Source organism: Ochotona curzoniae, unplaced genomic scaffold (genome assembly GCF_017591425.1).
Source record: "Ochotona curzoniae isolate NIBS_2020 unplaced genomic scaffold, NIBS_Ocur_1.0 contig_2754, whole genome shotgun sequence".
Taxonomy (NCBI): Eukaryota; Metazoa; Chordata; class Mammalia; order Lagomorpha; family Ochotonidae; genus Ochotona; species Ochotona curzoniae.
This window is the reverse complement of record NW_024465582.1, coordinates 11371320-11386122: the sequence shown is the minus strand read 5'-3', so window position 1 is coordinate 11386122 and position 14803 is coordinate 11371320.

Genomic DNA, 14803 nt, shown 5'->3' with positions numbered 1-14803 from the left:
GCTCTCGCCTGCTGCTTGTTCTTCAAGAGCCTTAGGGAATTCGCTCTGCATATATCGGCCAGAAATAGGAGGTTCCTATTTTAAAACAGGTTATTTATTGAATTTATAGCTTCTGCTAAAGCTATAAAAATACGAGCATGACTGAAGGAGAGTTCAAGATCCTACTGCTGGTAAGGAAATGAGGGTGGGATATAAGGCTGAATTCAAAAGTTTGCAGGAAATGATCTTAGGTAGTAAACAAATGAGAGGGAAAAATAGCCAGGTTCAGGTTCATTCGTGAAATGAATCATACTAAAAAAAAACCCACAATGAGGAGGCAAGAACTCAATGAGCATTCATTGCTATCAGTAATTGATGATCTGTCAAAAGGCAAGGGTTTTCACTCTCACATCCCAACGCCTGTGATCTTATACTGGCCAAGGCCAACCTGGAATTCCTCTGATTCATCAATGAGAAGTTTTGGGTTGAAGACAACTTTACCACCTGAAAATCAGCAGCAGTACACCTTGGAAATAATACAATTCGCACAAGGAAGGCAGGGCATAAAGTATTTGGAGTTAGTTTTGAGAAATACATATTTTTGTAGTGGGAGAAAATTTCCTGCTCATCACTGAAGCATTCACAAAATTTTTTGGAGGAAACTAAGCATTAATTTATGATTAGGCAAGGAGCTGAATTGGAAGTGGAGCGACCAAGACTAGAACCGGCACCCTAATGGGCATGCTAGCGCTACAAGCAGCAGACTAACATGCTACATCATTGCACTGGCCACATACTATAATAATTTTATGTTTGCAGTCTTTTCATTCTTGCTTAACATTCTAATTTTATTTTTAAGTCTTTGCCTTAATAGAGAAATACATCTTAATGATATGACTTTACTCCTTTGATGTGTTTTATTATTTTCGTCATCTCCAGTAATTGTTCAATGAAGCAGTCATATATTCTGACTCAATATAGCTTTTACTTAAAATACTACTGTTTTATGTAAATAGTTACATTGAAATGGTGATAAAAATACAAAACTTTCCTAAATATCCTCATTCTTAATAAATATCAATACTTTTCCTCAGACATTGCTTTATTGAAAATGTTTCTACAAGGTCTGGCTCTTTATACTTTACTGTGTATGTTTTCAGGGGAAATACCCTGCTTTACCAGTATTTTACAATAATATGAAATTTCTACATTTAATCTTAGCCAGAAGGCTGAAAAGTAATAATAGTATGAAATTGCTTAAATTTGTTTCCCATACAAATTTTTCTTAAGTAAGTTGTACATAAGTTGTTACAAGTTGAGAAGTTTTATTTTGCACATTTAAGAGAGCCAGATAAGAAAAATAGGAAGAGGATTATTTCCAAGTCTAGTAGCTTCAGAATCGCTTGAGTTTCTGCTGGGGATTATTGGATTAGCTGAGTAACTACACACTCAGTAACAGTGAATTGTTCTTTTTTGGTTTACCCCTGTAAGTGGAAGCTGTAAGACACAGGCAACTTGTTGGGCCTCATTTCCAGGGCTGTTACTGTCACACCTGTTCCCTGACTGCATGACTGCGCAGGTATTTCCAGTATTCAAAACCTCTGAAAAAGGCTGATTGTGCATATTCTCTGATATTTTTGGGAAAACATTTGAAAACATATAAATTAGGCTCCTTTTCCAACACACACACACACACACACACACACACACACACACACACACACACTCTAATCTTTAGTGTTAAACTAGGAAAGGGTCGGGAGAGGATACTAACGTACAGCATTGTGGAGGAGTGAGTTAAGCCACGCACTGTGATGCAGGCATCTCATACGGGAACTGGTTTCCATCTTAGCCTTTGCACTACTTAGATCCAGATCCCTGCTAATGTATTTGGGAGATCAATGGAAGGTGACCTAAGCCCTTTGGTCCCTGAATCCATATTGGCAACCTGGATGAAGCTATAGATACTGGTTTCTTGCTGGCCCAGGACCAGCCACTGCAGCCTTTTACGGAGTAAACCAGCAAATAAAGTTCTCTCTTTTTCTCTTTCAAGTGAATAATTTTATTTTATTTATATATTTTTAAAGATTTATATTTGTATTGCAAAGTTAGACATACAGAGAGGAGCAGAGACAGAGACAAAGATCTTCCTTTCGATGATTCACTCCCCAAGTGGCCGCAACAGTCGACACTGCGCCAATCCGAAGCCAGTAGCCAGGAACTTCTTTCCGAGTCTCCCACATGGTTGCAGGATCCCAATGGTCTGGGCTGTCCTCAACTGCTTTCCCAGGCCACAAGCAGGGAGCTGGATGGGAAGTAGAGCTGCCAGGATTAGCTGGCACCCACATGGGATCCTGGCATGTTCAAGGCATTATAATGCTTATCACCAATGTGCTTAGTTGTGGGTTCAGCAGCCTAACATGTATTTCCATATTCACCAATAACGTATTGAGAACACCATGGTCATCATTTCAAATATAATCAATGTATAAGAGTCTACATATCATTATCTCATTTAATTTTCTCAGCAATCTAATGGAAATGGATTAATAAAAATAAAAACTTACAGTTCCCCTTACAGCAAAAATCAAACAACAAAACAAAACAAACAAACAAAAAACCCTCCACTGATTACTTGATGCACTTATATACCCAAAGGAGAATCTGAACCTATTTTTCCAGATGATTTTCTTTTTTTATTTCATGGTGTTAAGTCTTTTTCCTATGCTAAACTAATAAAATTTTTTTATTTTCCAGAAAGCATTACAATGTTCTTGAGGATACACTTTATATGTCTGAAGCAGTCTGATCATAATACATTTAGATCCTTTTCTGGGAAATAGGAATTGCCCTGTAACTGAGTGATACGGGATCTTCAAAGGCTAATAATGCATGAAAACACATTATTATCCAACAATACCAGGTTCTTGTGTCTGTTGCTTTACTTTCCCAATATCTACAATATTTGCAGCTGGATAATACTGAATCCAGGACCTTGGAAATCTGTCTAGGTTTTCCACACATTCAGCAGGAGCTCAAGCGCTTGAGTCATCTGCTGCCAGGAGGTATACAATGCCAGCAAACTGGATTTCATACCCAGTAGTCAGACAGGTGCTTTGGTTTGTAACTTGGAAACCTGACACAACACCTTAACCTACTGAGTTGTAATGCCAGCTCAATAAAATTTTCAGATGTGCAACCACAACACTAATTCATTTTGGTCCCCAGCTTTAGTTGTACAAACACACACCCGGATAGCCTTGCGATGTGTATTCAAGAAGGTTAAAACATTAAATTTACATAAGAAAAAATCCCGTTTAATAACCATTGAACAAAATTCCGAATGAATCAATAAATATAGTCAGGTGTTTTTTATCTGACTTCAAAATTCCTCTGAAAGTTAAAATTTATTGAATGAGGCCAGCATTTTCCTAGGCAGAAAAAGTGATTCTAAATTAAGTAGGTAAAACATTTTTAACCTTGACAATATCTTGAGATTTTTCTGAATGTATTTACCAGAATCTTGAGATAAAGTCTGTGGGTTAACAGAAAGAGCACAGAATTTTCTCTACAAAATAGAGTCAAAATGTGAATGTGACAGAGTGCATGTCTGGGAGTAATGCAGAGCAGACCTGTGCTTCCACATGCAGTGGACTGCAAAGTGAACACGGCAGACAATGAAGACGGCATGTGGAAGGACACTGTCCTTTACTAGTCGCCTGCAAACGAAGATGAAGCTGAATCAACCTGGAGCATATTAAATCAAAACAGGAGATTTGAAAAGGTTCATAGATGCATTCCGCCTAAACCATGGTTATAATTGTTGACCATTTCTACATCTCCGTAGTTATATCAATTTCCTGTCATTGTACAGGGACAGGAATTGCTGTGGAACTGATAGCGTAACTGTAAAATCACAGCTCTAATTGCTGCATTAAACAACAGTGATAGGATTTAATTCATAATGGTGATTAATGGTTCGTAATATATTCCCTGATTTTATATAAATGAATCTATAATCTCAAACTATCTAGTATTTGGAAAATACAGATACAATGCCCTGGGGACAGCATTGCCTCCTAGCAAGTTAAGTTGCTGTCCGGGATCCTTGCCTGTAATGCCAGCATTCCATGCGGACTTGAGGGTCATGTCAGAGAAGCTCTACTTGCTGTGTAGCTCCCTGCTAATGTTCCTGGCAAAAAAAAAAAAAAAAGGAAGAAGAAGAAGATAGCCAAAAGACCCAGAGTGGTAGCTTACTGGGTAAAGTCCCTGCCTTGCATGTGCTAGGATCCCATGCAAGTGACAGATCGTGTCCCAGCTGCTCCATTTCCCTTCCAGTTTACTGATTCTGGCCTGGAAAAGCAGTAGAGCACAGAACTAAGCCTTGGGACCCTGCACCTGCATGGAAGATATGCTAGGACCACGGCTCCTGGTTTCAAATACGCTCAGCTATGGTCATCATGGGTGCTGGGGGTGTGAAAACATGGATTGAAGATATTTCTCTCTCTCCTTCTCTCTGTAAATCTGACTTTCTAATAAAAAAGTAAGTAAATCTGAAGAAGAAGAAGAAGGATAAGAAAGAGGAGGAGGAAGAGAAAGAGGGAGAAGAAAGAGGGGAGGAGAAGAAATAGAAGAAGGAGTAGAAAGAGGAGGAATAGAAAGGAGAAGACAGTGACAAAGAAGGCCCAAGTGCTTACTCCCCTGAATCCACACTGGAGTCCTGGCGAAGTTGCTGATTTCACCGTGGCCCAGCTGTGGTTCTTGTGATGGTCACTTCTCTGTCTCTCCTTCTCTCCCTGTGGGTCTGATTTTCACACAAATAAATAAATCATGAAAACATGATGTTATGGAAACATTCTATTTAAATTTGTATTGTTACATCTTCAGATATATTCATCTATTAACAAGCACATATCAAGACACTCTAGAAGCATTGGAATTCAGGTTGGGGTTCACTTTTTCGAGTGATTCATTGAAACAAAAAGACATTTAAATAGTTGTTAGTGCTGTTTTCAGATTTATATAAAAATCCTTTCAACTCAAAAGTACAATGTGAATAGGATTTGGGTGAAAATAGCAATGGAGAGAGTTCTCAAAAAAATATATTTTTAAAGGTTTTATTTTCATTAAAAAGTCAGATATACAGAGAGGAGGAGAGACAGAGGAAGATCTTCCATTCCAAGATTCATTTCCCAAGTGAGCACAACATGGCCGGTGCTGAGCCAATGCAGAACCAGGAGCCAGGAACTTCCTCCAGATCTCCCATATGGGCTCAGCATCCCAAGGCTTTAGGCTGTCCTCGACTGCCTTCCCAGGCCATAAGCAGGGATCTGGGTGGGAAGTTGAGGCACTGGGACTAGAACCTGTGCCCATCTGGGATCCCAGCGCGTTCAAGGTGACAACTTTTGCCGCTAGGTCACCGCACCAGGCTCTCAAAAACATTTGATAGATATTGGTCTAAGAAATTCTGAAAACATTTGACTTGTTAAAATACATTTCATTGTATTTAAATTTATATTATACAACTGGATCATTGCGTTCTTTAGATGTGTTAGCCAACATTCACCGGTTTCTATATTAATGATAATAGCAAGAACAAATCACAAAGCATTAGCTTCAAAACATTTTGGCACCTTATGCAACACTTTATGATTGAAAGGACAAGAGCTCTAAAACCTTTCACCTTACCTTCTCCAAGTTCCACCCACTACGAGAGTGTGCAGTGCTGTCCAGATCCTTATCACCAACACCCGTGTGGCTTCTAGTGGTGGGATATGAGCTACCACGTCTACAAATCACCTCGTCCTTAAAAGCTCCATATGCTCATGTCCAATTCCACCAAGTTTATAAGAGATTAAAGCCCTTGAGTGGAGATTTTGTGAAGACTTGCTCTCAGTTTCTTGTATTGAAAATAAATCTTGGCACAAACAATGTGCAGTTTTCTACGACTCTGGTTGGTTTCTCCTGTTTGAAGCATCAATTTTCTGCTTAAACTGAGAGGAATATCTGCTGTGTTTCTTGGGGGAAATGAGGACAAACTCATGTGTCATTGCATTATTTTATTGTCCCCCTTTGTAAAAATCATAATACATGGTAATATTCAGCAACTATTGTGGCTCATAGGAACCAAATTACTACTCAGGGAAGACAGACTCTATTTGATTTCTCCTGTTATGAATAACAAAATATTTTCAAAAAGTGACTGAATCAATACTTTCCCTTTACATTCTGACTGAGAATAGTGGTTTGAAAAAGAAGAGTCCTTTAGACATAAAGACATTTTCTGTGTGTGGCGTCCTTTGAGAAGCCACTGAATTGTGGAAATTTCTGAACCTCATTGAAGTAAAGCATTGTTTTCTCTGGCTTCAAAACCAGTCATTTTTTGATGGGTCATCTCCCACAGTGATCATACAAATAAACTAGATCTCCTTGGAATCCTGGCTTCTAACACAGCATTCTTCCTTGATTCCAACAGTCCTTCATACTTAGAGGTAAATAATATCCAAAGTAAAAATGATTTTCAAGAAGCTGCCATTACTGTAGCAATCAGATTCCCCGCAAGCGGCATGAGAATGTCTATGAAATGATGACTTAGTTAAATAGAAATTGTACTACAGGAAGCAGTTACCATGGGTTGACAATTAATTGCGCTTTGAAGTTCACTTTAGAAAATTTTAATAGCATTCCCTAGTCCTAAAGATTTAAATACTGTAGTTACAGACCTAATGGTTTTTCTTTTTATGATCCCATTCTATGGGCTATTTAGGTATTTTGACAACTAGAGACACATAATATCATCTCTTTCTGCGGAATCTCAGCTCCTGGCCTGTACCGTTTTACCTTCACTCTGCAGTTCCGATTTGGGCAGTGCTTCCTGAACAGGTGCGGAGTGATGAGCTCTTTAGGGGTTCTTCACACATCCAGGGACTGGTTCAGAGCGATTGGAAGGCTGTGGTCATTCTTTGCCAAGAGGAAAATCTCCCCAAGCAGGAACAGATGTTGATATGGGCATACTGCTCCATAACAATAAAATTTTTATCTTGCATTTATAGAAATTCTTTTATTCCCTAAAATGCTTCAGCATTCCACTTTTATACAAAATCATTTGCTTCAGAATTTCCATTATTTTGAGATAATCACTAATCTGCAACCTCATATTGAAATGTAATAATTTAGAAAATATATAGTCTATTTGAAGTATTAAATGTGATTGTTCACATAAAAAAGATTAGCTTTAAAGATTGGGTTAATTTTACAATAGGAAATTATGTAAAACTTATTTTGACAAATATGTATTTGATAAATTTATAAACAGCCTTTATATATAAACTGATCTTAAATAAGTTAAAACTGTTAGGTAAACTTCTAGCAATTTTCTTCCTCAAGTCTTTATGAATTCCCACTGCGAATTATTTGAATTCAATTAAATGGACTCTTGTAGGTGAAAATCATGTCTGAAAGCTACTTTTTTAGCTTAATCTAAATTGAGTGAATAACTTTTGGTCATGGTGATAATATTGAATTATCACTGGCTGAAACTCATTCTTCAATACTTCTTTTTTGTTGCAGAGTATCTTCTAAATAAATGTATTAACTTTATTGGTGATTATCAAGAATAGTGCTTTGGGATTATTTTCATCCATGGTTTATTGGTTTAGCACAGTCATTAATTTAAATGGGAATTTCAGAAACTGCCTTATATATGGTTTTAGATGTATCAGGGTCAACATTTAATTTTGTAAGTTTATAGATTAGTACATGTGTATATATAACAGTCATTATTGCATTTTTACATTTATTATCTTTTCTCTCATTTTGAATGGATTTGATTTACCTATATGAAGGAAGAAATATTATAATAACAAAGAATGAAAGAAAATAAGATTTCAAAATGTAAACATAACTTTTTACTGAAAATCTTCCTGAAAACTAAGATGCTGAACTCTATGCTTGGAATATGCTTCCAATGAAAGAACCTCATCTGAACTTGAACTGTGGCAATGTAGCAGGAATCCACCACGGGGGGAGGGTTGGGGAAGGGGCAGGGGGAATCCCAGTTCCTAAAAACTGTGTCACACAATGCAATGTAATAAAAAATAAATAAATAAAATGAAATTTTTAAAAAAAGAAAACTATTTCTAGGCTTAAATGTAGATTTACAGCATTTTTTATTTAAAGATTTATTTCTTTTTATTGGAAAGGCAGATTTACAGTGAGCAGAAGCAAAGATCTTCTGTCTGCTGGTTCACTACCCAATTGGCTGCAATGGACAGAGTTGAGCCCATCTGAAGCTAGGAGCCAGGAGCTGCTTCGAGGTCTCCCTCATGAGTGCTGGTTCCCAAGGCTTCCTCACCCCCTCCCCGCCCCACTCTACTGCTTTCCAAGGCCACAAGCTGGGAGCTGGATGGGAATCGGAGAAGCTGGGACATGACAGGTGCAAGGCAAGAATTTAGCCACTAGTCAGTTGTGCCAAGAACCAGATTTTTATTGAAAAAACCAATGCCTATTAAATCGTGTCATAAAATAATGTTTTAAAAGAAAAACCTTGTATGCAGCATTAAAAAAAAGAAACATAAATACATGAACTTGAAAGCTTTTCTCAGGGCCAGCACTGGGGAGCAGTGGGTAAAGGTATGCTGTGCAATGCCAGCATCCCAAATGATCCTGCCTTATGTCCCAGCTGCTCCACTTTAGAACAGCTCTCTGATAAAGTCCCGAGTATTTGTACCCCACCCTGCATGTGAGAGACAGTGGAAGTATCCTTCGGCTCCTGGCTTGAGCCTGGCTCAGCATGGCTGTTGCAGTCATCTTGGGCATAAAGCAGCAGGTGGAAGAGCTTTTGCTCTGTGTCGCCCTCTCTATAGCTCTGACACGCCAATAAATAAACAAATGTTTTGAAATACAAGTTTTTCACTTATTGTGAAATAAGTGCTCGACTGAGGACATAAATTATTTAATGTCATTGCCATAGAGTGAAAATATATTTTTCTAGATTAAGTAGTATAAAGATGACAATATACCAAATGGGAGAAACTTGGGATGCTGTGCTGGCTACTGAGGTCAGGGTGTAGATACACCAACGTAGCAATCTGGCTGGAAATCCTGAAATCAAGTAAAATGTCAAAGGCTGATTTGCAGGCATAGTTTCAACTTTAAAAAATAAATACATGAAAGAGAAGAGTGTAGCCATCTTGAATGACTTTCACTTATCCTCAAAATATTAAAAATAAGGAAAGCCTTGCTCTTGGAGCAGCCTAAAGCTTCCACGCCTGAAGAAATGCAAGTTGATGAGAAGGAAAAGCATAACCTTATATTAGCCATTCAAGCACCAAATATATTTTAGATTATGAACTCTAATAAACAATGACATATTAAAATACTGGGTAATTCTTATTTAAAATATTTAGTTAAGTCCTGGCAGAATGGCTCACTGGCTAGATCCTCATCTTGCAAGTCCCAGGCTCCCATTGTGGCTGCTTCACTTCCCATCCAGCTCCCTGCCTGTGGCCTGGCAAAGCAGTAGAGGACAGCCCAAAACTCACAAGAAGCCATTTAAATTTCAGAAATGTAGATAGCTTATAATTATTGTTTAAATACAGAACTTATTATAATGAAAGTTGTGTTTACCTTCTATTTTGTGAGTCTCCAAATCCATTTTTAATGATGTGTTTATTGTATTTAAAAGTCAGAGTTAAAAAAAAAGATAAGTGAAAGGGAAGAGATTGAGGAGATAGGGAAACAGAACAAGAAGAGACTCAGAGGAAGCTCCTGGCTTGCGGTGTTAGATTGGTTCATCTCTGGCAACACTGGTCACTTGGGGGGAGTGAAACCGCAGATGAAAGACCTTTCTGTCTCTCCTCTCTGTAAATCTGTCTCTCTGATGAAAATAAACAAATATTTTTTAAACTATTAACAAATAAATAAGTGATATTAAGCTGTTACATTTGCACAAGAGAATTTTTTAATCAACATGTTTTGCAGCTTAGAATAATGAAAGTTAATTAGGATTAAATTAAAACATTTATGTTTACCTTTCTAAAGAGTTCTGATTTTTGCACCAGTGAATACTTTGCTGCTTGCAGAACCAGATAGATAAAAACATTTTAGATTTGTATTTCTTAATTTGGGTATTTGTTGGTATTTGTAAACTATATACAATTTGTTGCCTAATCAGATTGTCATTCTTAACAAATTTCCGTATTGTATTTACAAATTATGAGCTGTTAAACCTGTTTAGATATTATCTGATAATTCTCTAAACTGGGTTGATTAAGATACATAGCTTACAAGAAGCAAATTAAATTTCAGAAATGTAGCTAGCTCATAATTATTGTTTAAATACAGCACTTATTATAATGAAAGTTGTGTTTTGCTTCTATTTGTGAGTTTCCAAATCCATCTTTTTTAAGATTTATTTTTATTATTTTTTTATTGGAAAGGCGGATATATAGAGAGGAGAGACAGAGAGGAAGATCTTCCGTCCAATGATTCACTTCCCAAGTGAGCACAACGGCTGATGCTATGCTGATCCGAAGCCAGGAGACTCCTCCGGGTTTCCCACGTGGGTGCAGGGTCCCAAAGCTTTGGGCCGTCCTAGACTGCTTTCCCAGGCCACAGGCAGAGAGCTGGAAGGGAAGCGGGGCTGCTGGGATAGAACTGGTGCCCATATGGGATCCCGGTCGTACAAGGCGAGGACCTTAACTACTTGCGCCACTGCGCTGGGCCCTCCAAATCCATTTTTAATGATGTGTTTATTGTATTTAAAAGTCAGAGTTAAAAAAAAAAAAAAGATAAGTGTAAGGGAAGAGATTGAGGAGATGCAGGAAAGAGAGAGCAAGAAAGCAAGAGTGAGGGCCAGAGATGGGTCTCTCAAGCACTTGTTCGCTCTCCGCATTATCAGCATGACTCTCCCAGGGGGAGGATAAAGCCAGGAACCATTGGCTTCATCCCTGCCTTTCACATCGATGACAGGGACCTCAGTACTTGAGACAGCCTTTATTTATCTCTCAAGAGTGTTAGCCTGGAGCCGGATTGGAAACAGAGCAGCAGTGAGACCAGCCGGTTGTGCTATAGGATGCTCCCATTGCCGCCATCTTCCTAATGCTCTGTGCCACGAACCAGGCCCTTGTGCTCCATCTCAAGCCTTCACCATTTCCATACTGTAAATCACTGTAATGGGAACCTAACAGTTTTACTTATTTGTATTTTATCTGATTTTTAAAATATTTAATTATTTTTATTAGAAATGCAGATTTGCAGAGAAAAAGATAAATATATAGAGGAAGGCCTTATGTGCTATTTCACTCCCCAAATGGCCTCAATGACCAGACCTGAGCTTACCTAAACTTGGGAACCAAGTGTTACTTTAGGGTCTCCTACAGGGATCCAGTGGCCCAAGGCCCTAGACCATTTTCTACTGCTCTTCTAGAGCATAAGCAAAGGGCTAGATCAGAAGTACCATTGTCTGCAGGTGGAGGATTAGCCTACTGAGCCACCACGATGGTTTCCTTCATTTCATTTGAGAAGAAGGTATAGAGAGAAGAAACAAAGAGAGAAAGAGAGAAGGAAGAAACGGAAGGAACAAGGGTAGGAGAGGAATTGTGCTTCTGCTTCTTGTTTCCACAGACACTAAGCCACGACATAGCCAGCACTGAGAGCTCAGGTTCAGACCCCCAGGTGAGCTCCAAGATCACCCCCTGCTTCCTCCTAGGGTGTTTATTGGCTGGAACTTGAATTAGAAGATTAGTCAAGTCTCAACTACACACTCAGTTATGAAATCCATGCCTCTTAAACAGGAGGCTAATGATGGCACTGGAAGCCCCAATCTAGAGTCTAATCATCTTGAGGTGATTTTGAACCAGAAATTTAAAGTTTATCTGGGGAATATTGATGAAATACTTATTTTTAAAAATGTATGGGAGTAAGTATGACTAGTCGAGTGTTAACTTCCTGAGCCGTGTCTTTACAACTTGGGCAAATGGTTTATGAGTGGTACTAAGCAGACATAGGGTAGAGAAAAGGGGGAATATAAGCTTGATGATTCCACTAGGCTAAGCACAAGATGATATACAATAGGGGCTGGAGCTGTGCATACAGGGTGAAGACTCAGCCTGCAAAGTTAGTATCCTGTACAGGTGACAGTTGAAGACCAAGCTACTCCACATCTGATTTAATTGTCAGGGAAAGCAATAGAAGGTGGCCCAAACCCTGGACCAACATGAAAAATGCAGAAGCTCCAAACTCCTGTTGTGTGACCCAGCCTTGGCTTTTAGGCCATCTAGAGAGTGAATCAGTTGTTGAATGATCTCTCTCTCTCCCTCTCTCTGTCACTCTCTCTGTTATATATATATAACATATATATATATATAAAATAGCAAAGTGGAAAGACTTTGGGATTACTCCAAGGAACAAGGATAGCCGGGGGAAAATGCAATGAAACATACAAGACAGAACTTGCTGACCCAAAGACATCAAGCAGAATTGTTGTGTAATTGGGAAAAAATGTAAATGGAGATCGACAACAATCATCTTGTACCCTGATATTTTCTAGGCGCCGTGTAGTGAGCCAGGGACCAGTAGGCTGCATGACAGAAGCCTCTGTTCTAAAATGACTAGTGGGTGGTCAACACATACAGACTCCAATGGATATCACAAAGTACCAGCTCCTTATATTTGAAGGAAGAAAGGCCAGCATCTTGGTTTCTGCCGTGAGCATATACATGACATCCAAAAGGACCTGCTAATAATAGCCACACAATGAGATTCTTCGTTGTAGATCCACAGGAACAAAACAGTGAGCTGGACTGCCAAATTAACACAAAGTGATATGGCCAAGATCTCTCTAAGACCGCCGTAACCATAGCATAAGGTGGAAAATTAGGAAGATAGAAGAACCATTAACAGGGAATTGGAACATGATTTGACTGAATTTTGCTTATAACACTTGAGAAAACTTGTAGGAAAAACAGCTTTGATCTCTCCCCACTAGAAATGTTACAATATACAAGACGATGAATTATAATATCTAATTACAGAGATCAGGCCATAATTAAGCCAAGTTTATTGGAAAAATCAATAAAAAATAGTATTCCATGCATATGCACAGTTAGTTCCAGGAAAAGAGATCCAATATGCTCAAATGCATTTAAAGTCTACTGTTAAGAATTACACAGAAACGAGAAAGGGTTAACCTGTTTTCACTGAGAATCTGCGGCATTAGTTTTTTTTTAACAGGTGGCAAAAAGAGCGATTTTACTCAAGTAATAACTTAAAAAGCACTATTTATGTTTTAAAGAGTGACCAATTACAGATAATGAGTGGCTTACTTTTATCTTAATCCTTCAATATTGTAGCTTTTAGAGGGCAACGCTGAAGAATCAAATTTGTTCCAGATCTTAACCCTTACTATATAATTACTTTTTGTTGTCCCTTGGAAAAGCAATTTAATTCAGCTTCTGTTTTTTCATCCAACTAGCTAGTAATTTCCTCTTTGGCTTTGGAATCAAGAACTTTTTGGATATTTTTAGGAGACACAAAAAGTGTTTGAGAAAGTGTAAACAAGACTGTTGAACTGTTAGAGAAACATGAGAACTTTCAGCGCGGTCACAATAAACGAGAGTCCTTTTAAACACAGAAGTTTGTGATTAGACTCACCTAACTTGCAAATGGATTTACTGCTAAATTCTTCACTTACAACACCCATTTGACTTCTAGAAAGGATTATATTTGCAAATGCGGTATCTGTAAGGCTAAGGGAGATGGGAATGCTGCAACAGACCTATCCCATACAACCAGTTCAGAACAGCTACCATTTATTACACTGCTTCGGAGAGTCAATTTGAAAAAAAAAATAACGCTTTATGACAGTGTTGAAGAAATTCATTCATTTGAATGTTCATCAGCATTACAGAAAAGGTCTGTAGTACCTGAACTCAGTAGGATGCGGATGATTTGAGCAGTACTGCAATTGGGTTGTTTGATCTCCTTAGCAAAGATGAGATTGTTTCAGGTGATCAAATGGGAGCCTTCAACTTTTACAGACAGAAAAAAAAAACATAGCATTAAAACACATATAAATTGTAGAATTATTATTTTTTTTAATACCTTCAGTGTTACAGAGTATAAGGCAACTTAATCACAGAGGTTTTACAAAATAGTGCTATTCCTGAACTCTAAATGTACTTATTGACTTTCTAGATGTAAAAGAAGGAAACGTTTACATTTAAAGGCCAGAGCCTTACTCAACTCCTCATGCTGCAGATTTATGTTATTTTAACTCATTTTGAAAAGGAAAGCTGTTTACATCCCTGGAGCATCTTGACGGAGTGGGAAACTAGAGTCCTTTCACAAAAAAAATGAATGATACGATCACAGATGTATACCTTCAATGTCCCTTTACATCTTCTCAGCACTAAAAGAAATGCATGCTGCACAGTGACTTTAATCTCATCTGTTTTGGGAACTAATAATGGTGACATGGGGGAGCTTCTCGATATCAGATAATGAGTGATACTCAGGCCCGATTCACCTGTAGTGTAACCTCAGTCCCATTCTGCAGTCATTTTCCTCAACACAAAATTTAGAGTGGATATAAACACAAGCTTGCACATTGTTTGTGTGATCTATAGATGGTTATGGAGGAAAAGGGCAAGTAAAAGCTGCTAGAATTGCACCTGCCTAACCTTGTCTTACAGAAAACAAAACTAAACTGAAATATCACATCCCTGGAGCAGTTACAAAGATTAGTGTCATCCTCAACGAGTTGAAATATGCAAGACTGCTAATTCCTAACACATCCCCTTTTAACATGCCTATTTGGACAGTG